The 24,142-nt window shown below is 41.9% G+C and overlaps 1 protein-coding gene and 1 long non-coding RNA gene across 2 annotated transcripts in view; both read left to right on the top strand.

The window, feature by feature from the left end:
* LOC119386496 (uncharacterized) overlaps positions 1-18,508 on the top strand; it is a 35,856-nt gene extending 17,348 nt beyond the window's left edge. Inside the window, exons 3-4 of the long non-coding RNA XR_007415322.1 lie at positions 10,854-10,912; positions 18,308-18,508. This is a non-coding gene — a long non-coding RNA (uncharacterized LOC119386496). The remainder of the gene's footprint in view (positions 1-10,853; positions 10,913-18,307) is intronic.
* Positions 1-24,142, top strand: part of LOC119386491 (class A basic helix-loop-helix protein 15) — a 127,648-nt gene that overhangs the window by 55,632 nt on the left and 47,874 nt on the right. The gene's annotated exons all lie outside the window — the stretch shown is intronic.

Below are 24,142 nucleotides of genomic sequence, written 5' to 3'. Positions count from 1 at the left end.
AGCACCCCCTTTAACAACTTGACGAAAAGGACCTCCGTAAGGTAGCTTCGAGTACCTAGGCTTATGCTATCCATCATGGCGATATGTGTTATTTGCGTACAAAGCACGACATCCGCACAATAAAAAGAAAAAAAAGCTTCGAAGCAATGAGCCAGCCCTCACACGTGTCTATTTCATCGAGTGATACTATCACGCGTGGAAAGGTGATGAAGCTGGCACGATTGAGCCACACTTTGAACAAACATCAGGAGCCCTCAGTATCGGCAAAATGCTGCTGTCTTCGCTCCTCGAAAGTAGCAAGATGCGAAAACGGAGCTCCGTCGTAACGCACCTTCCGTGTGGTCTTATCCTTTCGATTTCTTTGGAATAATCCCAACTAGTCCGCTGGTAGTCTCGGTGCGTAAATCTAACGGACAAGTGCTACACCGACCGAAGATAATAAACGCACAAGTAGGAATGGAAAACCTTACCCATTTATTAGATGAATCTGAATTAAACACATTCAGAGGAGGTATATTCACCACAAGGCACACCGTTCACGCGCATTCACTTCGTCGCACAGACCGTCCGTTTCTCTAACCGCTCACTGACGGCCGCGATGACGGCCAAACACGGCACACAACAATCTCTTCCTCCACATAACCACAAACACACAACACGGGAAAACAAATTACGGGAATTCAGCCTTGAGACTTCCCCCTTTCCATTTAGGACGCAAGCCGAATGGAGGGAAACAGCGGGAGCCCGGGCTCAACGAGGGGACCGCACACAACTCCCTTCACTTTTTGTTAGAGCTTACGAATGCAAACGTCCCGTGCAAACACCACCAGCCAACACTTGCATTGACGTACACAATGAAACGACGGGAAATTGCAAACACGTTATGTGACGGCTAGTGTTTATCCGAAAGAAGTTTGCCCAACAAGAGTCAGCGAGTCAGCAACGCTAGCAACGCGCTAATGCCCGTCTAACACTAGCGATTTGCTTTCCATATAGCTTAAATGCACACTTGATTTAACCTTTGTTGTAGGATTAAGTCATACGCGGATGAATGATGCTTTCAAGCGCAAAAACGTGCTTCGCTCCCATAACAGTCACTCATACGGTAAGGCTGTCTTTCGTTAGGTGCCCTTAAAATGTCCTAAGGTGGGTCTTTGAAAGGTCGCTTTACCTTTCCTTTCACTTTACCTGAAGTTCTCCTTACGAAATGCCGCCTTTACGCGCGTAAGGAAGAAAACGTTGTGATTACGAGTGTGAGCTGCAAGTATACCCACTAGCCTCGCGATTGACGACTATGAGTCAAGCAAACAGTTCGAAATAAGGCAACAATTTCGCGCCGTGCGTTCACATTATTCCAATATTAGGATTTCCCACGGATCCGATGTCATCAAGAGTTATGTTGGGTAACGTGTGGCCCTTCGCGCGACGGCACGTGACGGCACTGGTGAACAGTGAGAGCGCCCAAGGCACAACGCGAAGCGGCAGACATATGCTGTTTTAACCCATGCATTTACAGCGCACACAATTCTTCGTAACTTACTTCTGGCAGCTGTGTCATAATTTCCTAATGAATGTGCACGAACGGTGTGATTTCGTGCATTAAGAAACGGCACAAAATACATTGGTAATCGATTACCAATGTCTGTGGTCGCACGTTTCGGGCAATCTGGACGTGGCGTAACGTTCGCCTTCGTGAACACCATTCTTCGTTGAAATGCAGGCCAAGTAGCCACCTGTCCCTTCACTGCGCACAGTGCAAATGTACCCCGTGTTTTGATGACACAACCATATTATTTCAGAACGGCGATCAAACAGCTAGAGGTAGCCGAAGCGTTTTTCATTGCACGGTTCAAAGATACTGCAAAGACCCCTCTTTATGCCTGTCGGATAAAGAAATAGATTTGCTGGTCTCAGGGCTGTGACTGGGAAATGGATGGATGGATGAAAGACTTTATTGAGGTCCAATAGGTTTGCTAGTTTCCTAGCCCGAAGCGGGCCGCTCCCACGTTGGGACCGAAAGACCTAGCCTTTCGGCGCTTCGCGGGCCCGTTGGACTGCCCATAATTGTCCCTCTAATGTCGGCGTACTGCGCAGAGCTCGTCCCACCGCTCTTCAGTGTTTTCCTTGTCGCTGCGTAACGCGCGGAGCAACGCCAAGCATATAGTGAGATCTCCAGAGCATATGAGTGAGATCTATTGTTTCGTGGCATGTTTGGCATGTTGTAGGAGTAGAGAACTCCGATATAATCTTGGTAATTAAGAGCGGGTTCGGATAGGTTCTTGTTTGTAAGAGCCTTATGTAATGGCCTGTGCTCGATTTAGTTTTACTGTGGCGGAGGGGGAAGACCCTGCGTCCCTAGTAAAGTGCTTTGTTAGCTCGTTGTAAGAGAGGAGGATCCCTGCATTCTGAACCTCAGCATCTTCTTGCCTTGTGCTGCACGGTTGGCAAGTCCTCGTGCAGCATTGGGCAGATTCGTTGAGGTTCGCGGGAGCACCGTTGATTTCTCCCATGTGAGCAGGAAACCAGATGATCGTGTGTGGTTTGATTACCTTTCCCTTAGAATTGCCAGAGCCTGTCGGAAATAACTCCTTTGGCATGCTCGGACGGCTGCCCTAGATCGCTGTGGATCCTCGATCTATTTGGGTCTAAAAGCGCCCGTGCGATGGCTACTTGCTCGCAATTTCTGATTCTGTGGTGTAGGTGAAGCCGAGTTGACGAGTTCACCTTCGCCGTTCACAAGTACTACTGTGAAGGCTCGTTTATTGGACATGAAAGCCGCGTCGACAAACGAGCATTCTTCAGCCTGATTTTAGCTTTTTCTAGCAGGCTTTGGCTCTGGCTTGCCTTCTGCTCTCACATTATGAATGGGTGTAACATTCCTTGGAACAGGCAGAACTGTTATATTCTCCCTTAAATCGTTGGGAATTTCTTTATGGTTTTATCTATTGCGTTATTGTATACCAATCCGTGTGAGGATGTGCCGTCCTGATCGCGTGGGGGGTGAGAGTCTAATGACTGGCTCTTTCTTGTGCCTCTCTATTTCTTCCACTGTATTGTGCATCCCGAGCTGCATGAGCCTGTCATCTCGGTGTAGACAGGTAGCCCAAGAGCTACCTTGATTACCTTCCTTAACAATACATTTAGTTTGTCTCTTTCGGATCTCGCCACGTGCATGGCTGCTACTAGGCGAAGTGACATAGCAAAAGGCGTGAACTAGTCTTACGACGTTGTCTTCTCCAAGCCCTTGTCGGCGGTTAGTCACTCTTTTAATGAGCCTGATTGCGTTGTCCACTTTCTTAGCGATACGTTTGTATGTTTGATTATTGGAGCCGTTGGATTCTATCACCAAGCCCAGGACCCGGATAGAATTAACTCTTGGATGACGCTTCCGCTCTTGGTATAGACCCGTGATCTCGTTCTCCTCTGAGGAATCCAGCCCCTTGGGTTTGCGGCCTCTTCTCTTAGGTCTGTATAACAGGAGTTCCGATTTCTTGGTGAGCATCGCAGTCCCGTTGGAATGAGGTACTCTTCAGTGACGTTAACGGCTTCTTGTAATTTTTCTCTTTTCTTCTCCGTCGCTGCCTCCAGTACACCATATCGTGACGTCGTCCGCGTAATCGTGTACTCTATGCCTTCGATATCTTCGAGTCTTTTGGCGAGACCTATCATACAGATATTGAAAAGGGTAGGCGGATGACCGCTCCTTGTGAGAATTTTTTTTTTGGGGTCGGACGCAGTCACTGCGCATGGCCATTGTTTGTTTGTATCATATATATATGAGCGTCTCCGAAAAAATAAACGTCAGTTGAAAGTTAGCGCCTGTATCGTCTCTCTTGTCTGTGTCCCTGTGTTTGTAGCGCTTTTGCACTACGAATTCGTACCAACTAGCTCGCCTTTCCGTACTACTGCGAGAAGCAATGAACCACATGGTTCGGAGCAGACTCGTTTTTGTATTAATAAATGAAGTTAAGGCTGAAGGTAAACATTCATTAAGCTGCGGATGTAATTACATGACAAAATGTTCGTGAATGCATGATGTGCATTTTCACATCGCAGGCAAAGACCGACCTCCCCTGAACAACTTCACTAACTATTCCGCTACATCTGCATAACTTGCTGTAAATTTCAATGACAGATTGATGAGAAAAATATATCAGATAGCGCATTTCCTTCTTGCAGCGTTAGCACTCGTGTTTAAGCTATTTGTAGCAACGCACACACGATTTTTGTGTTCATATGGCGATACCGAAACTGAAACTGAGGTGTGGTGGCGCTAGTGTCGCCAACATACGCCCTGTCGCTTTTTTTTTTTTTTTCTTCCCAGACATTGCGGCGTCCTGCATTTCGTGTGTGCGTCGTAGTGTCGAGTTTTGTTCATGCGGTCGACCTTTACTGCGTTACCTCGCATTGTGTGTTGTGTGTTGCCGTTACTGACGTAAGCGCAAGTTCTTCACTGAGTATGATCCGCGGCAACCGTGCAAATAGTCACCAGATGCCGGCCGTGCGACTCCGTTCTATGCGACTCCTTTGTTCGGTGCGATCGAGGGACGTGATTCAAAGCTTTGGAGACCCTCTTTACACCGTGCCCTCTTCAAACGTTTCCACACATCAGTGAGTAGCAGCACCGCAATCTTTACTCGACGGCACGCTCTGTGGGCCTAGAAAATGCCTTGACGTTCGAGCACTTCGGGAGCTATACCGGCGGACAGCCGGATGCGGGTAGCTTGGCCGTTCCTTGCTCTGCGCATCGCTTGAAAACCGGCGGTCATCTGCAGTGTACGCTGCCAGCGTGCTTTCTTGCCAGAGGTAAGTGATTTTGAATGTTACGCTTCGTACGTTGTCAGTCGTTCTTATTGTAATATGCGTTGTCGCTGAAGGAAATCGCATAACTTGTTGGTACCACATATCGTTGTTGTGTGCATGGTGCTTGCGCACGACGTTTCTCCAAGAGCGTAATCAGTAGTTATATAAAGTTTTTGTAATAGCTCGTACGCACGCACTGCGCTATGTTTAAATTTGCTGAAAGGAGACATTTTTCTCAGACACACCATGGTCATGTGTTTTATGCGTGCAGTTTACACTTGTCAACTTACCTGGGGTAAAGCAATGAAATCAAAGCTTGATTTATTTTTTTTCTTTTGAACGAGCTCTAAAGGAATGATCTCCAGCCACCGTGTTGAGCCATGAGCCGTGAATCAGTACAGTGGGAGAAATAAAGTGTAAGTAGGAATATTTTCCTTAGGCGTGCATTTTGTGCGTCCTTAAGTAGCGTGACCGTCAAAAGCGTTTAGGTTAGCACTCTTGGACATTGTTTGTCGTCTTTTAAGCAATAGCTAAGGTAGATTTGCTAAAAATTCAATTTTTTCAGCATGACACTGTGTTTAGTTTAGTCAGTATGACCCATTTTTATGCGTGTTGACCTAATTTGGCAAGGCGTACTCCCATCTGAATTTGCTATTTCTTTCGGCACTGTATGTACGTTCGTGCATCGCAGTTACCTGTGACAGTGGTATTACGTGCATAATTCGTGAGCACGGGGTGTTGCTGGCACCCCGTGTTCACGAATTTTTCATCTCTTCAAGCTCCCATCTTACCCTCAACTTCTGCCTTTATTGGATTGGTATTACTTGTTTCCCAACTTCTGCAGCTGTATAGCTTGTGGTAAGCACTCATCACTGTGTTTATGTGCTAGTGCGTTTACGTAAAACCACTCATACGCTATTCGCGCTCTACTGGTGGAGCGATAGGTTGACTGCAGTTTTCCATGACGCTGGCAAGTATCATAAAGCACCACTTAAACAGCGCTGTAATCGTACCCACGAACTAGAGCTCAGGCTCTGTTACGGCACCATAAATTTTATTTGCTAAAGTATGCTAAATTGCATAAAGTATGCTATAAATGTGGTTGCACATTGTGTATGTTGCTAAGGGTATTAACAAGCCACCCTGCATCTAAGGTAGATAATATGGCACTCACATGGCTTGTATCGTTGAACGGGGAACGTGGCATAGACCAGGAATGAAGTGCCGTGTCATCCAATTCTTCCCTCATCTATGCCGGGCTACACGTTCAGCTGAATATGATAACGCACCAACTCGCCCAACTTTCCGTGTTAATCCACTGACATGGCACAGTGAAACACTGGCATGCGGAGCTTTGTTGGATGTAAAAAGACATGTAGACCACAGAAATTCTGTGCAACACTGGCATGCGGAGCTTTGTTGGATGTAAAAAGACATGTAGACCACAGAAATTCTGCAAAAACTCGGCAATTTTCGTCAAGCACAAAGTGTATTTCTCATAAATTATGAAGGCAGCAAAGCACATGCTGTCGACATTCATTCAGTAGAATCCATGGGAAAGTTTATTGAGCAATAATCACATGTACGAGCTTTGAAAATTTCAGATAACATTTATTCACCTTTTCTTAGAAGGGTAATTGTCAAATGCCCATTATAGCATGTGGCTGACAAGGATGTGGGTTATTAGTGAAATATATTGACCTCCCTCATGTTATTTTCTGTCTAACACATAAGCTAATCAGTGCATAATGTGTTAGTTCCATGATGAACGAAGTTAAAAATATCCCTGTATTCGTCAGTCCCATTTATTATTCAGTGTATGGTTTGCGTGAGACCATGCCTGCTTGGCATAACCTCCGAGTTGACTGGTAACAGCCTTATTACACAACTTTCTCTCAAAGCCTGTCCTACCAGATTTCTTTGGCAACAAACCAGACCAAATTCTTGGCAATGCTTTAACAAAGAAATTGTTGCAGCCGTCTCCCCTGCTGGTGATGACCATATGCAGCCAATGCTGATGTGAACCCGAGTGATGAACAAATGCAGGTAGGCCACAGCTCTGTTGTAAACAATTTTGACATTATTGTTGTCACAGATCAAACTTGCGATTTATGTGTGACTACTCACATGTGGTGAGGTTTAGTAAGTTTCATCTGCTACGCGCGAACATATATGTAGGAGTGCTAATGTGGAGTAGGAATCATCTATAATACATAGGACATATGTGCCACACATCAACATCAAATTTAAAATGCATTTAGATCTGAAGCTGCTCAATACTAAAGTGTATCATTTCTAGGTCTAGTTTAATCTATAACAACAACAACCTATATCAGGCACCAAAACAGCCGAATTTGTCTAGAAACCGGTTACAGTGTTGTGTTGCTGTTCCGTGTATCCCTGTGTATCAAGGATTATTCCTGTTTCCATTTGCATGTTTAGTAATGGCACCGCCCACAATTCCTGCATTGATTCAAGGAAATAGGGTCACATTCAGGAAATTTGGCTTTCATGTATACACCCTTGTACAGCAAAGAGATTTGTGTGTTATTGCTACAGGGTCATAATGAAGATAGCACAGAATACCACACACAAATACACACTATGCAGGGGCCTAGCCAGAAAATTTGTTAATGGTAGCGGTCTTGCTATACTTCATGTTTTTTGCACATGTGTTCGTATGTGTGCGTGCGTTTATATGAACATGCAGCATTTCAAAATTTTGAGGGAGCTTGAAATCCCTCCTCCAGTTATGACAATCACGCCATGACTTGTGATGTTTTGTGCAATATTTCATTCTTTTTTGCTGTTTTTCATTTCAACATGTGTGAACGTTCCTGGAGCACCATTTTGAAGCTTTCCTACATATTCAAAGTTAGATGGTGTTCTCACGGCGCTCTCTTTTTTATAATGCTACAGCACTTTTGGGCAATACAAGAAGCACAATTACACACACTATTGACCCTTGTAAGATTTTCCTTCTCATTGTGAACCAAGTAGGCTTGCAGTCAATCCTTGCTTTTGTTGTTGCATTGAACGTTACACATGGCTCTGAACATTCTCTCCTAGAGTTGAATTTTCGTGGTACTTTGGCGACACCTCATGCCAGCGCAGAGATACCCGTGGCATAAATGCATTTGTTGCAGATAGGCACACAAAAGCAATGCTTCCTGAGGCGTACAGTGCCTATCCATACTTTGTACACACATCTTCAAAGCCATATGATTTTGGTCACGAATGCCAAGTGGAACACGACAAAGAGATTCCTCCTATTGCGGTCTCCCTGGTACCAGTGAGTGGCACCATGGTGAATCTCTACCATACTATGAGCTTCTTTAGCGCCGAAATTCGATCAAGGATGGAGATACCCTGTTAGAATGTATACCAGCCAGGCTAAACTATTTTTAATGCATTGAGTGACACGTGCCAAGGTATGCTGACATTATGAAACCGTTAAGCGCACAAAGACGGGAACAAGAAGACGACACACAGAGCGCTTATTCCCGTCTTTGTGCGCTTAACGGTTTCATAATGTCAGTGTACCAACTAGCTCGGACCCAGCCTCTTATCCAAGGTATGCGGATTTGTTGAGTTTGACATCCCAGAAATTAACAGTAGCACATTTGTTCTTATAAAATAGTATTTTCGGTGGCCTCGAACCAAGCATTGGTGAGAAAACACATTCCACAAATACACAGCAGCAATGCACAGCAGGGTGATTCCACGAGAGATGAAACATGCCTGTCCGGTCGATATTTTTGTTTTGCTTGGGTTTTTGATGTGTAATGTGGGCGCACACAAAGTGCAGTGAACCGAAAATTTTATTTCCAAGAAATGCTCCCGGCGCGGCAAAAAAATATTTTAAGGTGGCGGTGCGGGCCTCCTGTTTTTGCTCACTGCAATGTTTTCGGATTTCACTGCAGAATTTAACGCGAACTATAAATGTAGTGTTGACATTCTTTTTTCCTCGTTTTAAAACGCAATACTGTGAATTACATCAATGCATTTTTTATGCCGTTGTCAAAAGGAAGAAAATGTGAAAAAATGGCAAACACGGTTGAAATAAAAAAAGTGCTAAGCTTGAGGCACCTTGGCGCCTTTCCTATTTCAAACAGAAACTTCAAAACAGTGTAAATATAGAAAAGAACCTTTGCAACATTTATACGGAAGATCATTTTCCTACGGGCAATGCAAAAAAAGAAAAAAAATAGTTAAAGAAGCGAGTTTTTTTCAAAAAAGTTCATTTTCAAAAAATAAAAAAATCCGATCTCAATTTTGACGACAATTTTTTATTGAAGAGCACTTATGTCAGTGAACATACGGTTTTAATACCATATGTCCTCATTTGCTTTGTTCACGAGATATAACGGTCCAAAATGATCTTGCTGTGTGTGCTCACTTCAGTGCGACTGATGGTTATGAGCTTGCATTGTGCGTAAATCTGTTTTAATTATTCTGATGCAGCAAAACCTTGCTCTGGTGGCTGTTCGTCAAGAAAAATATGTTCTCAGATTTTATTTGTGCCTAGCGTATGCGAAAGTGGGCTGCGGCTGCCCTCTAAAAGGTGAATAGGACTCTTTGTGGAACAATTTGGAGTCAATAACTATCATCAGTTTTTAAGTAGTGTCAGAACAAAGCAAGAATTTCACGCTTTATGAGAATGCACATTCAGGCACTGCAGGAATGACCATTGTTTTAAGATATGGTGTAATTTTTTTATAGGCTAAGTAATGAGTCACTCACACACATTGCCTTGTGCCATATGATGCATCACTACAATTTTCCTTCTTTGGTTCTTGTATTTTTTTAGAAATCTGCTAAAAGGAGAGGGCAAGCAAACTTGTTACTATGAGCAACAGCTGTAACCTTCTTTTACACTCTTTTTATGAAACTCGCTCTGTTATTGAAATGTTGCATTAATTGAATAGCTACTCAGCCAGACATGATGAATGCATATTAGCTTGTCTGCTTATTAGTGTCCGGTTTCTTCAAAATCTAAAAAAACAAAGATGTATATTCTATAGAAAAGGCCGTCAATAGGTGCATCACATATACTTCATTTTGCCCATCAAAACAACATATCTTTTGCGACTCACTTCTGCGGAACCTGTGTGGAAGAAGCGTAATAATGAAAGACAGTTTTCTCGTTCAAAACAAGTCATGTTTGTCTAGGTAATTGTGCCTTGCATTTTATTTTGCTCATATTTGTTAACCACAATTGCATGCTTGCAATGCACAACTCTATCAGTAGTGTGCTTGACTGGGACTGCAGTGGTCGGTGCATAAAAAAGGCAATGAAACAGCGTTAGACAAGATGTGAAGATGACACACACCACTAGGAAACAAGGCAGTTAGAGCCAATGTGAATGCTTTCCTCGGTCTTTGGCCTAAAATGAAGTATATGCAATAGCAACCTGCTATCTACTAATACATATAAGCGAACGCAAAGCAAACTGGTGGTGTGGCCAACGTATCATTTTATTTTTGATTCAACAAACCTGGAAATACATAATTTTGCGCTTCTCTGTTGACTATGTCATTGCAATGTCTTAAGCAGCTATCTTGGCAACGGGGTTTAATAAAACTGTTCACCATGCTCATCAACTTTGTCTCGGGTATTTAGCTGGGAGAGAGCGATAGCTTGAGCCATTTTCACAGCTGATTGGGGAAGTCATGTATGTACTGTTGATCATCATTCAAAGCCGTATAACCTTTTCATGTCATCGACGTTTGTAAATATTAATCGTCTCAGAGTTCCAGATGAAGTGCATTTATAAAGATTTTTGTCCAGGTACTGTTATAAAAGTTGCACGCAGATAACCTAGTAGGTAACAGCCAAAATGCATTCTCACACACTGACGACGCATCTGGTCAAATTTACTTATGTTTGTAGCTTGTGGATGCTTTGAGAATTATTTCTTGGAAACTTTTTAAAATATGTGGCTAGCAGCTTATACGAGCTCGTGCTTTTAAACTTATATGCATTTTTATAGTAAAACATGTATTTGTATTGTTTTGTTTAATATTTTGTATTGCGTTTCTTGCTCTAGATCTGCAAAGGAGCTGTCCTGAGGCGCCATGCTTACTCAAGTCATGCAGCGAGAGTCAGGTAAGTGTTATGTTTCACCTTCCTGCAGCTGTGTTCGTGGTTCACTTGCAAAGCTGTCATATTTTCATGAATTAGCAATGTGGGGACATTTTCTTCAAGACTGCGGTTGAGCAGCAAACAGTCGTGCCACTCTTCACCATCTTAAATGAAGGTAGGCATGCAAACACGGGCACAAGAGAGAAATCGGGACCGCAGAATTGCTGAATAACAACTGAAGAATTGCAGAGCGACTGAAAAGAAGGTAGACACAAACACTTACCTGCATACGGGCATGGGGCGACACTTATTAATCTGGCAGATGTGGGGCTTTACGTGAGAGAAATGTGTAGGCATTTCATTCATTCTTTATACAAGTTATTCGACGGCTGCCTCAAGCATGCACTTCCACTGCTATTAATATGCCAGGCATATCGATACTAGCGAATAGTAGCTTGCATTCATCAAATTTTGGTGTGCATATACACCCTCGACAATGCAAAGATAAATTAGTGCGTTAGCCACTGGTTTACGACCTCTTACGTTCTGTTAATCTTTGAATAACACAGCAGCCCATCTGTGCTATGTAGAAACAGCCACAGCTATAAAGAACTTTATAAACCAGAGCTACACGGCAATCAGTAAACTAGTGGGTGTGTGTTGCAAAAAAATATGTGAGTCTGCCTTTTGTGTATTCCCTGCTCATTCTTTCTCAGTACAGTGGCGCAAATCTTACCTGGCCCATTGGCAGCCATAAGGGCAACATTAATGCCTTATCTACTTCCCACTTTCTTTAGCCTATGAGATAAGCACTGAATGTAAGGAACACCTAAGACACACTGTTACTATTGCTTTCTGCAACCACGTTCAGACGTAACAAAATGTGCTTCTTTAAACATTGAGCTACCGAGGCTACTACAACGCAAGAATGATCTACATCTAATAGATGTCTAGCCAGTTCATTAAAGCTGGTGCTCATTGTGTGCACACACGACTTGGTGAGAAAATACTTATGGCATGACACAGCAATGCCAGTACTATTCCTTAGAAACTAAGAATGCTTGGATGAGAAGTTGAACAGTAGTTTTGAAGATCTAGGAGCATACTGCCATCACACGTGGTTCCCCAGAAACACTAAGGTAATGTCCTGAAATTGTACTATTCTGTCATTCTGAGCCAGTTATTTAGTAAGGTTCAGCCCTCGTTCAATTACATCAAATGGTCTATTCATTGAAGTAACCACGGTTTCAAGTTTATCACCGCTACAAAAATCAATCATGTCCACGTAATTTTTGAAAAACCTCAATAATATCTTTACCTAAGGCCTCCTCTAAGCGTTTGTCAACTGTGCTAAGGTATAAATCACTGAGAATTGGGGCATCTTTAAACCAATGCAAGTTCATTGTGTCCATGTTACGCTTACTTGATATTTTGTTGTGGTTACCAATTTGAATCCATGGTTACCTCAGTGATTGAACAGTTTCAGTTAAATGGAGCATGGCCGAAGTTTACTGAAGTATTGCTTCAGAATGATAGTATACAAACTTTAGGCATTTGCTTAGGCATTTGCATTTCAGGAAAAATAAGTTTGCTAGCAGTATTCTTCTGGATCTTCAATACTGTTATCAAACTTCAACTCCAAGCATTCTAAGCTTAGAAAAAATGCTATTTTCATGTCATGCTTTAACTCATCTCTCACAAGTCTGTACACAAAATGAAGGCCAGCTTTAACGCGCAGGTTACGCGTCCATTAGGTGCAGGTTATCCTCGTTTTGCAGTAGCCACTGTCACTGAACGTTTAAAGAAGCCAATTGTGTCACGTGCAAACATGGATGCAAAAATTAACAGTAACAAGCGTGCCGTAGGTATTCTTTACACTCATTGCTTATCTCACAGGCTAAAGAAAGTGGGAACTGCATACAGTGTTAATGCTGTCTTTACGGCTGCCAATAAGCTATGTAAGATTTGCGCCACCTTGCAGAGAAAGAATAAACAGATAATAGACAAAAAGTGCACTAACATTTGTTTCGTAGAACACACCAACAAATTTACCGATTGCCGTACAGGTGTGGTATAATGTTTCTCTTCGCTGTTGCTGCTTCCCCAAAGAGCAAATGGGCGCTATGTTTACCAGAGATTAACGAAACATCAGGAGTCATAAACTGGAGGTTTACCATCTAATATAACCTTGCATTGTTGAGAGTGTAAATGCACGCCAAAATTCGATGATTGCGTAGTCTCATTCAAGAGTGGAAATGTAAAAACCTGTAATATTAAAAGCCTGTGGAACCGCATGTGTGAGCTAGCTGTCAGCTGACTTGCATGACGAAGAAATCAGATTCCTGAAGTGTTATCTGTCACGTAAAGCTCCAAGTGTGCCGGATTGATAAGTGTCTCCCTATCCCTGCACATGTGTGTAAAGGTATTTGTGTGGACTTTCTTTTCCACCACTGTATGCCTCTTCATTTGTTTGTTGGTGTTTGTGTTGACCCCACTTCTTTCTTGTGTCTGTGTTTGCATGCCTACCTTCGTTTTAAGATGAATCATTACCTATTTGTTCAGCTTTCTTTCATTCTAAATATTCTTCACCAGCTTTGAATAGGTTGAACATGAGTCCAGTATTGCCGTACGAACTACAGAAATGATGCCGAGCACGTGTGGTAGCCTTTGAACTGCATGCGAAAGCCCGAGATTTCTGTGTCATCATTGCAAGGCACTTATATTCATAAGTTCTAGCCAGCACGTCAGCCCTCGTCAAAAAGAGCACAGGAGAAAACTACCTATATCCCTTCTAACTGCAAAATAATCCAGATCTCGGAGTTCGTTTATAGTTCACAGTCAATCTGTTGAAATGAATTGCAAGGTTGACATGACCTCGGAACTTACACATTTGTGTGACATTTGTGTGAAGACATCATCCAGCCATCACGTCACTGTAGATCCACAGTAAACAGGCAAAAATTCAACAAGTGCACCTGCAAAGATCTGAAAGGTGTTCTGAAAAACACAGTAATCTATGTCGTTCTGTGCATAACCTCACACAAAGCAGCTATTGGTCGTGCAGCAACGACTCAAACATATCCTCCTTGCCTACACCCAAAACATCACTTTCATATGTGAAGGGCTTAATGACTTCACCGGTGTTTTTTCTTGCCCTGAAAGAGTACGTCTCTCAACAAAAGGACCCACATCTGCAGAAACTTATATGCTGAGTGTTGCCATGTTTGCTTTAAAATGACAAGAAAGAACGGCTCACTATCTTGTGGGTTCCCATGGTGAAAAATGGTCACAAGAGGCCTTTTTTACATCTCACATAGACAGGAAGCTTATTGAGCTTCAAATTTCAGAACCACCTACTCAAGGTTCTTTTTTACTACAAACAAGGCGTTTTTTTTTCACTTTCCGTGTGGTATAACAACTTTCCTGTTGACTAGTAAAAAGTAATACCATGGCTGCCAAAGCATTTCACCTGAGTATTCAAGTAGACTGAGGAATAAGTGTGTTCCTGTTTTCTAATCATAAACAAGACCAATTTCTATAATATTTCGTGCCTTTGTACTTTCTGAGGCTTCGACAAAGTGATGGGCATGATCATAAGCTCAGTCAGCATTAGAATTTCTTCAGCACAAAGCTTTTGTTTGATTCTAAACTCCACTTTAATAGGTGAAATTTCTGAATCGATTCTAAGATGACTTGGCTTTTGCTCACGACGCATTTAATCTTAAAAGTTCCAAAATGTGAAACACATGCATTGACGAGGAAATTTCATTGTGACGTTCAGGCACAAACAAATTTGTTAAGCATTCTACTCGAAGATGCTGGTAAATTACTTTGTGGCCAGCAAGTTTTGACATGCAGTAGACAAGGAAGATTTGTGTCTGTTGAAGCAAGGTGGTTTGTTTTGAAGAAGCATTGTTGGCAGAGGAAAGCATTTTCGAAAAAATGCGTGTGATACCTGGTGACTTGAACAAAAAGGTGATCTAATTACTGGATGGTCTGAAACTATGGGCTTTCAACCTCAGTAAAATGTGACAAATGTCTCCAACTTCACATGCTGTTCACAATCAAGAGCCCCAAGAGTCTTAGTTCTCACATCTTAATTTTTTTAAATTTGGACATGGAAATATTGGTCTCTGTGTTCTTGCAAAAGCAGCTCTTTTCATTTATTGTTGCGGACCCTTTCAGAGTAAGGGCTCGTTATGCTGAAGCGGTTCCTCAAATGTGAAGGTTACTCAATTGTGTCATATTTGAATGCTGACATGTAGAACTTCTTCACTTGTAACTGCACGACAAAGTGTTTACATATGTAAGGGACTGTATACAAGGTAATAATGACTAGTTCGTTTCCAAACTGCCGAGGCTTTTTGTAAGGAATGTTGTCTGTATACATATCACTGATATTAAATGAAAGGGTGGCAGGATTGCATTGTCACACAAAAGTATGGCATATGTATGGGTTCTAATGTTGTATAAACTTGGTGATGTTTAAGAATGGTCGACGAAGTATACGTTCTGGTTCATAATTTAATACACTAGACAAGAACGAAGAAGAGACCAAAACAACACCAGCAAAATTTCAATGATGAACCAGTACCACCTTGCCCAACTGTCAGTTCTGATGGTGCCCTGATTAGAATCTTTAGGTCAGGAAATGATTACCTTTTCTTTATTGAGTGCTGATGGTTCGAGGCTACGGCAAATGCGCTCACTTTCTACGAAAAAAGTGATGCTAGTTTGAACGTCACGTCTGCTGTTCTGAGCAATGATAGCATTCAATTTGGGGACCCTATCATATAGGTCAGTGGCTGCTACATATGCTGGACATAAGCAGTCTGTTCGGCCAATTATATACTGCAGTTTGACCCATTCAGTGCTGGTGACAAATGGCATCAATGTTTGTTGCCTAAGACCTGTGTTGAATATTGAACAAATATGCTATGTCCATTTTGCATCTCTGCCATTTCTCAGACTGATTTTGTCCCATTTTTCCCTAGTTGCCATTATTTTTATCGCACTCAGCGAGTAATGCTGCTATTCTTTGGACGAAGAGGACGGAAAGCAATAGGCGAGCCCAGTTTTCGTTAAAAACTACTATATGAAAAACAAGTAATGGATTCAAAGAAAGCATGGGAAAAACAATTTAAACCTCTTTTAATTGCGCTTTATGGACATTTGATTTCATTCTTATGCTGCAGCATTCACAGCCATACAGTTAAACAGCACACTTATGATTAATGAAATTTGTAAGATATGGCCTACCAGAGTAATCTGTTTACTTAAGTATAAGTACTCTTTAGTAATCGCATTGTGTTTGAGCATAGGAATATGAACAAAAAATAGTATAAACAATTAAGACCATACACGTTACTGGATGACGTGGTTAGCTGTGCCTGTCCTCCACAAAGTTTTCTATAAACTTTCATGCCTTCCCACCGTGCCAAAAAAGGAAAGTTCTGCACGCAGCACATTCACGGCACACTAATGCAACACGCCCACACCATCTTGGACATGAAGAACGTTAGCATACATTGTAGCTTCTTTTTCTGTGCTGTTTCACTTAGACTTGCAAACTCAAGTGCCAGTGCACTTGTATTGGCACAAACAATCTTTAGTGAATTGCATCTGATGCCAACATATGTGTATGTGTATTTGTGTGTGTGTGTATTTTCAAGTCTATTACGAGAAATGAAAAAGAAGTTATTTCGAGGAGTGTCTCCCCTTAAAGGACACTAAAGTGATACCTTAGATCAGTTTAGACAAATAAATTATTCTTTAAGATCTGTAATGTCATTAATTTTACCTTCATAGGTAAATTAGTAGAAGAGGAAATGAAGGCCAGTGTTTCACTTGTTGAATTTCATGCAAAAACTCAGCACATACATGTCAACATGACGTTGCGAATATCACGTCTTTTTGCGTATTTTGGCCATACTGGTTCGATAAAATTTTGTGAAACTTATGTTAAGATTTGGGTCTGTAGGAACACAATGTAAACAATATTGCCCGTAGCAGGTGCTGGCAAAATCTGATGTCACGGAGAGCTGGTGTGGGAACGTCTATGCAGCATCGCCTCGTGTATCTTCCTTTTGCGCATTATCTTGCTTACCAATGCCAGAAAGCAGAGCTAATTGGTAGGGATTCATCATAAAAGATGGTAGGCATGCAACACGGACACAAAAGAGAAGTTGGAACACAAACGCCGACTAACCTTATTCGGCTAGTCGGTTAGTCAGCATTTGTGTTGTCCTGACTTCTGTCTTGTGTTCATGTTTGCATGCCTACCGTCTTTTATGAATCGCCTACCAAGCATCTTCTCGCGTAAAGAGTGGTGCCTTTGGTACTCTGAAGTTGTTTGCCCTAAATGACAAATTGTTTTTCTCTTTAAAATCTGTTTAACCCGTTTCCTACCACGGACGATCTGAGTTCGTACACGGTTTGTACTGCTCCTACCGAAGAACTGGGCTTGTCCACGCTGAAAGAAGCGTTTGGGTGCGCTGCAATTAAGATACTCTGATTCAGTTTGCTGCATTGTCTTTGACTTACACAGATAGTGCAGCAAAAATATAAAAACACGCTCAAAGCATGCATTTTATTGAGGACGGGCAGGATTCTGGCAACTTGAATTAGAAAAGGGTGTACGTGCGCGAGTGCCAGCAACAGCTTTGTTCAGCTTGTTCGCTTAAGTTTTGTGGAACGAAGAATATCAGTGCCCCTGCAAGTGTGGCAGCGACTACACAGAATATTTTTTTATAAATCCTCAGATTCGGATGACCACTGAATCTCAACGTATCGACAGTGCACGGCAATAGTAGTAAAGAAACCCCCAACGTTACGACGCGTCCAGGGCTTTTTTTACGGGCTCCTTGTCCCCACATATTATTTTTTTAATTTCAAACACATTTTCCGCACCAAAACTGAATAAAAATTAGGGCACCTTCTGTGTTGCAGGGCAGTGAAGCCAATCTTCCGCATACTTTCAAAAAATATTTTTCTTTTATCTTGCGCATAAAGTGCCTTTAAATAGTTTTTTAGTTTTTTCGGGACACGTGAAATCAAATGGGCAAATAAAAAATGGTATTTTCCTAGATTTTTAACAAAAAACTCGGTAGAGAAAGAGTTGAAGTGGTTGCTTGCATATTTTTGTCAAGGATGGCTGGCATAAGAAAAAGCGATATGGAGTCTCAAAGCGCACAGCAAGGTCATCCGTTGACGTACTTTGTAGCTAATGGGGTTTGCACACCAGCCTTGGCAATGAACTACGTACTAGAACGTTACGGACATGTGGACTGATACGTGCTGCCTTTTATTTGACTTGATACGGTTTAAGCTTTTGGTCAGTGATTGCAACTGGTTTCATTGATGTTAGTGCTCCAAATTTAGCAAAAGCAGTTTATTTGTTTTTATTCAATTCTGTTGTAGCATGCCTGGAAAAGTACTTCAAAGCACACCCCATCTGGCTGACTGCACTACCTCAAGAAAACTGCCTTTCTCCCATCTGCAAGTTCCTAAGAAGTTACTTTATGAAGCAAGCCAGCAGGGCGTACGTGTGAGGCATGGCAGCACGGAGAACAAATAAACATGAGTATTTGGTGCAAGATGCATTCATTGATTTCGTGCTGCATCAACGTGTGGCTGCATGCTTGGCCACGTGTAGACACAGCATGTAAACTCGTTAACCTCAATGGTAAAAGGTGGTCTATAATCACGTTAAGAAGCACGATGTCTTATTTTTGTAAATAATTGCATAGCTCGACTTTGACTCAGGCGTCCAACACCCATCATTATCTACCCATTATCTGCCCATCATCCAGCATACACCCAGCATGTCCATCACCCACCGTCCATCCATCATCTGTCCATCACCCAATATACACCCACCATCCGTCCACCATCTGTCCATCACCCAGTATCCACCCACCATCCGTCCATCACCCACCATTTGTCCACCACCCGTCCATCACCCACCATCTGTCCACCATGTGTCCATCATTACCCAGTACCATAATCCACCAAGATGATGGGTAGTGGGTCCCATCATGCCCACCATTGGGCAAATTTTCAATAGGGGTATAACATTTCGGCGTCTTCATTGTTTCCTGGGATGGAACAAGTACGTTAAGTCTGAGTGGAGTTGTGCTAATGAGCAGTTTTTTTTCCTTCGTTGAACTGCTAAGTGCATCTTGTTTGTTGTCAAGGCAACATTTCGTCAGTTTGCTGTGATTTGGTGTTCTTACACGAACAATGGTGTTGATGAAATGGAAAATGTTCTAAGCCGGGTGATTTGGTGTACAACAGCTTGGGACGCACCCGCAACTATGACACAAACAAATGGAGTTTTGCAGCAAAACAATCGGTAATTAACTGAGAGCCACTGCAGTGTAAACATATCTCTGCTTGTTCACTTCCCCACGGTAAATGCTATAACAGCCAAATGCTTACAATCACCCTCTTAAGCCGCGATAATCTTTTAAAATTCATTTTCCCCCAGCACAGTCAATGAATCGAACCAACTATCAAACAATCTGGTATTACAGCTAATGTTGTTTTGTTGATAACATTAAGCATAACAGCACTTGACACATTCTCTTGCAATGCTGCCTATATACACACATGCATACGTTTGCACCTGTATGGTTTAATTGGGCCAAACTAGTCACATGATAAAATTATCTCCACTGCCAAATAAATCAATAAGTGCACAAAAATTTGATTTATTTCAGCTCGTTATATAGGAAACATGCATACCGCACACTTAAACCAGGGATTTCCAGCTGGCCCTACGACCTTGACACTTGTGCAGTGGTGTCAAATTGTTTGTTTCGAATTCACATGCACCCTGTCGTTTTATGATCAGCGCTGGAAATCGCAAACCGGCGAGAGGCAGTCGGCGTGTATATATATAATAATTGCGAAATTAACCACGTTACAATGAAGAGACGAATTCGTTATAGTAATAAATAATGACATTACGTTGAATATTGAGAGTGCCCAAGTGCGAAACGAGGTTACCGAGCGCTATGCGCAGCACACGAAATTTGGATCGACTGTGAAGTTACCTTCCTAGCGGGAAGAAACAAAGACGGCAGTGCGTCGGGTCTGAGGCGATGTTTCTTGATGCCGAGGCCGAATCGCTGCACCAGCGCGGAACTGTACTCATAATCTTCCGCCTTAAAGTGGCGACCGCAAATGCGTATGTCGTGCCGTCGATCCGACACCGGGAGTCCGATGCGCTGCAGCCACTCGGCGCGCTTGCTGCTGTCCAAAGGCACACGGTGTCGTAGACTTACTTGGCGCCAATCGCTGGACTTGCAGCCCACAACGTAGCAAGGGCGATTCATCGTGTCAGACACCACGAACCCAGAGAACGAAACTCGCGATGCACAATGCTGGTAACGTTTAGGTGGTCGCGCAGCTCGTCAACATGCAGCACGTGGTATCACAAGCAGATGACGTCCACTGTGCGCCGGAAGTCCTAAAGCCTACTTGTAAATTGCGATTATGTTCTCTTTACTTGTGACAATATTTTAATAAAAACAAATTATAAAGAGTTTAAAAGATTACGAACAACATTGGTTCGCAGTTATGTCGAAAAAATTGCCTGTGACGTAACGTGTGTACATCCAATCAGATCAGCCGCCTGCGCACACTCGTGACGCAAAGAGTATGTGGGCGGTTGAAAACGCGTTTGGGTGAGTCGCCGTCATCGGTGGCGGTTCACAGCTTTATAGCCTTGTAATAAATTACACAGTTTACGCAGAGAGCTTAAATCGGTCTGTAAATGATCCTTAGGGCTTGCTGTACCGGCCCAATGTGTTAGTACAAAATCGTCAAAACCGTTTCAGGGTCCCTTTAACAGAAACATGGCGAACGAGTGATGTTAACGACTTCGAGATAGCACCGCCAAACTACGCAATCCTACGCAAAGATAGGCAAACGCGAGCAGGAGGCGTTGCTATCTGAACAAACACAGACATTTCCTTCACGCCCCTTCCGGACGTTGAAGGGGTAGCAGCTATGTTCTGCAAAATACACTTTTCTTCGTGCCACGTTGTTGTTGGCGGCGTTTATCGATGTCATTCATCAAACAGTGACGTTTTAACATTCTTGCACAGTTACCTATGGCGATTCGCCTTTGGAAACAGACTGATACTAGTAGGCGACTTTAATCTCCCAGATATCAACTCGCACACGCACCAACATCACTCCGCCTCGTCTGATATAATTTTTGGCATAATGCTAACCCTGAATATCTATCATATCCTGAAACAACCTACTGGTGTAATAGATAGTTCTGCAAACATACTTCATCTAGTGTTCTTGATCGATCATTATCCTCCAGATAAAATCGATGTTCAACTACTAGACGGTATATCAGACCACCACATTGTAACTTGTTCGATCCCACTTCAAGATCTTATACCACCTTCCAAATATCTTGTCACTTATCTTGATTTTAAGAATGCCGATGATTCCAGCGTAGTGGCTTACCTTTCCCGTGAATGTTGTTCTGTTGACAAGCTTGCTAATAATACTGGATTAGACATTGATTTTCTATGGAAGAGATTTAGAACCATTATATTGTAACGATAGTATAGATTTATTTACAGGCTGAGAATAATGAGAGATGTTTAGTGCAGCGCAAGGGACAGGACGGTCAGCCCCACAACGGCTTGCTGCTCGTGCGCGCTTCTACCTCCTCTTCTTCTTGGCTCCAGCAAACTCATGCAGCGCGACAATATTCTTCTGTATTCGAAATTGCATCCCTGGCTAAATAAAACGAAAAAAAGGCACAACCCTTGGATAAACCGTGCAACAATACACGCCAAACGCAAACTAAAACGACTCAGAAAATTGTTAAAAAAGAGAGACCTAACTACGAAACTCGCCTATCCCTCACTTCAGCGATCACTTCTATGCAATCGAAAAGGCCGCAATATCATTCTATCTGTCAATGCGCTCGCTAATTTTCTAAAAAAATTCACAACAAAAAGTTTGGAATTATCTTAGTCATAAAAGCCAAAATGACGATGCTATGTCTCAAGAGGAAAATAAAAAAAGAGCAAACCTAATGAATAACTATTTTAAGTCAATTTTCACTAAAGACAATATGCTCCCACGCCATATTCACTCACACAGTTCAGATAGCATAGTTTCTATCTCCTTAGACGAGGCAGGAATCTTTAATTTCTTGTTAAAACTAGACTGCAAAAAGAAAGCCGGATCTGATGACATAACAAAAGAATTCTTAATGCGGTATGCTGAGTAGATGGCAAAATACTTCTTCCTAACGTTTAACAAATCATTAGCCACATGTTCTCTACCAATCGAATGGAAAATGGCGAAAGTAATACCAATTCACAAAGGACGTAACAAAACTAACGCTTCCAATTTCCGGCCTATTTCACTAACCACCACAACATTTAAATTGCTTGAGGACATCATCATCAAACACATTACTACATATGTCGAAGAAAACCACATTCTGTCACCATTACAGCATGGGTTCGGCAAAGGTCTTTCTACAGTAACTCAATTAACCAAATTAGTACACGAAATATCACAAGCCATTGCCAATCAAAAACAGATCGATCTCATGCTACTTTTTTTCTCTAAAGCATTTGATCGGGTGTTACATAAAAAACTAACCATAAAAATCGAAGCAGTAATAAGTAAAGGACCAATTAGTCAGTGGATCAGCGCTTATTTATCAAACCGCACACAGTTTCTCCAAATTAATCTCCCAAAATTTTAAATAACCCAAGTTACGTCAGGCGTGCCTCAGGGCAGTGTCTTGGTTCCAATTTTATTTATCAATTTCATACATGATCTACCTGCATCATTCAAGTAACATTAGGCTTTTAGCCGATGATTGCATAGTATATAGAGAAATTAACAGTCCTAATGACCACCTAACCCTCGAAAACGATATAAAAGCAGTATCTCAATGGAGTATGGAGTGGCAGATAACATTAAATATAGGTAAATCAGCTTCATTGAGAATAACCAGGAAAAACAGTACACCCGAGTTTTCTACACTATCGGGGATACCCAACTAACTCCAGTTAAGGCACACAGGTATCTTGGACTAATCATATCAGATGACCTGAGATGGGAGGCACACGTAAATCATGTCGCGTCATCTGCATTAAAAAGGCAATTTTTTCCTGAAAAGGCGTCTCCATTCAGCTCGGCATCCAACAAAGCTATTTGCTTTAACACATTTGTTACGCCAGTGCTTGAGTACGGTAACGTCCTCTGGTTCCCATCTACAAATAGCCTAATCCATAAACTATAAAACGTGCAGAAGAAAGCAGTCAGGATTATTTTTATGAAATACCGCATATCTGATTCTCCTTCCGAATTAATGCAAGAAGCAGCAATACTAACCCTTCGTAACCGTGCTGATCTCGCTCGCCAGAAAATGTTGTTCCAACTTTTTCACTATAAGCTTCGCATTAATAGCACCAAATACCCATCTTATACAGAAACTAAACCCTCACGTCATAAGCACCGAATTCCTTTAGGAATACGGGTTAAAAACGTATGTTTTAAATTTTTCTTTTTCCACAAGCCATTAGGGTATGGAATAGTCTGCCTACATATATAACTGCTTGTAACAATGAAGGTAGCTTCCTGTCACTCTTGAAAACTACCTGTTTCCCGAATATGAAGTGTTTGTATAGTTCTAACTTTACCGTTTTGTTTTGTGTAATAGCATTTAATTACATCCTCTAAGACCTATTCACTCATTACCCGTTTATTCTATGTATACACTTGTTTTTATTATTATTGTTGTTGTTTCTTTTCTTTTTCATGGCGTGTTCCTCGTAACTCTTGCATTGGTGCAATCTTTATACATGCCATATCTGCTTGTTAAATATTACGTGCAACCTTCTTGTAATTATTCCAAATAATATTTGTGAATTGTCTAACCAACTTACACTTTTGTATATATTTATTATATGTATGCCCTTCCAGCTAAAATCCCCGATTGCTTGGCATTATGTCTAAAATAAAACAAACAAATAAAAATTTAATTCCAAGCGAACAGGACAATACAAGGCACTCCGCGTGCAGGAAGCTCTGCACTCATTGAAATCAGGAGTCGGATATCCGATCGACTGTATCTTTTTTCTCAGAATTAGGTACGGACTGCAACTCCGAAATATTAACTGCTCGGAATTCTTATTCACGCGAGAAACGATTGCGAAAGTGACTAAAATTTATGCTTCAATCCTACACTCTAAAAAGTAA

Source organism: Rhipicephalus sanguineus, chromosome 3, assembly GCF_013339695.2.
Source record: "Rhipicephalus sanguineus isolate Rsan-2018 chromosome 3, BIME_Rsan_1.4, whole genome shotgun sequence".
Classification (NCBI taxonomy): domain Eukaryota; kingdom Metazoa; phylum Arthropoda; class Arachnida; order Ixodida; family Ixodidae; genus Rhipicephalus; species Rhipicephalus sanguineus.
Note: the sequence above shows the minus strand (reverse complement) of the source record. Positions and strands in the feature narration are given on the sequence as shown.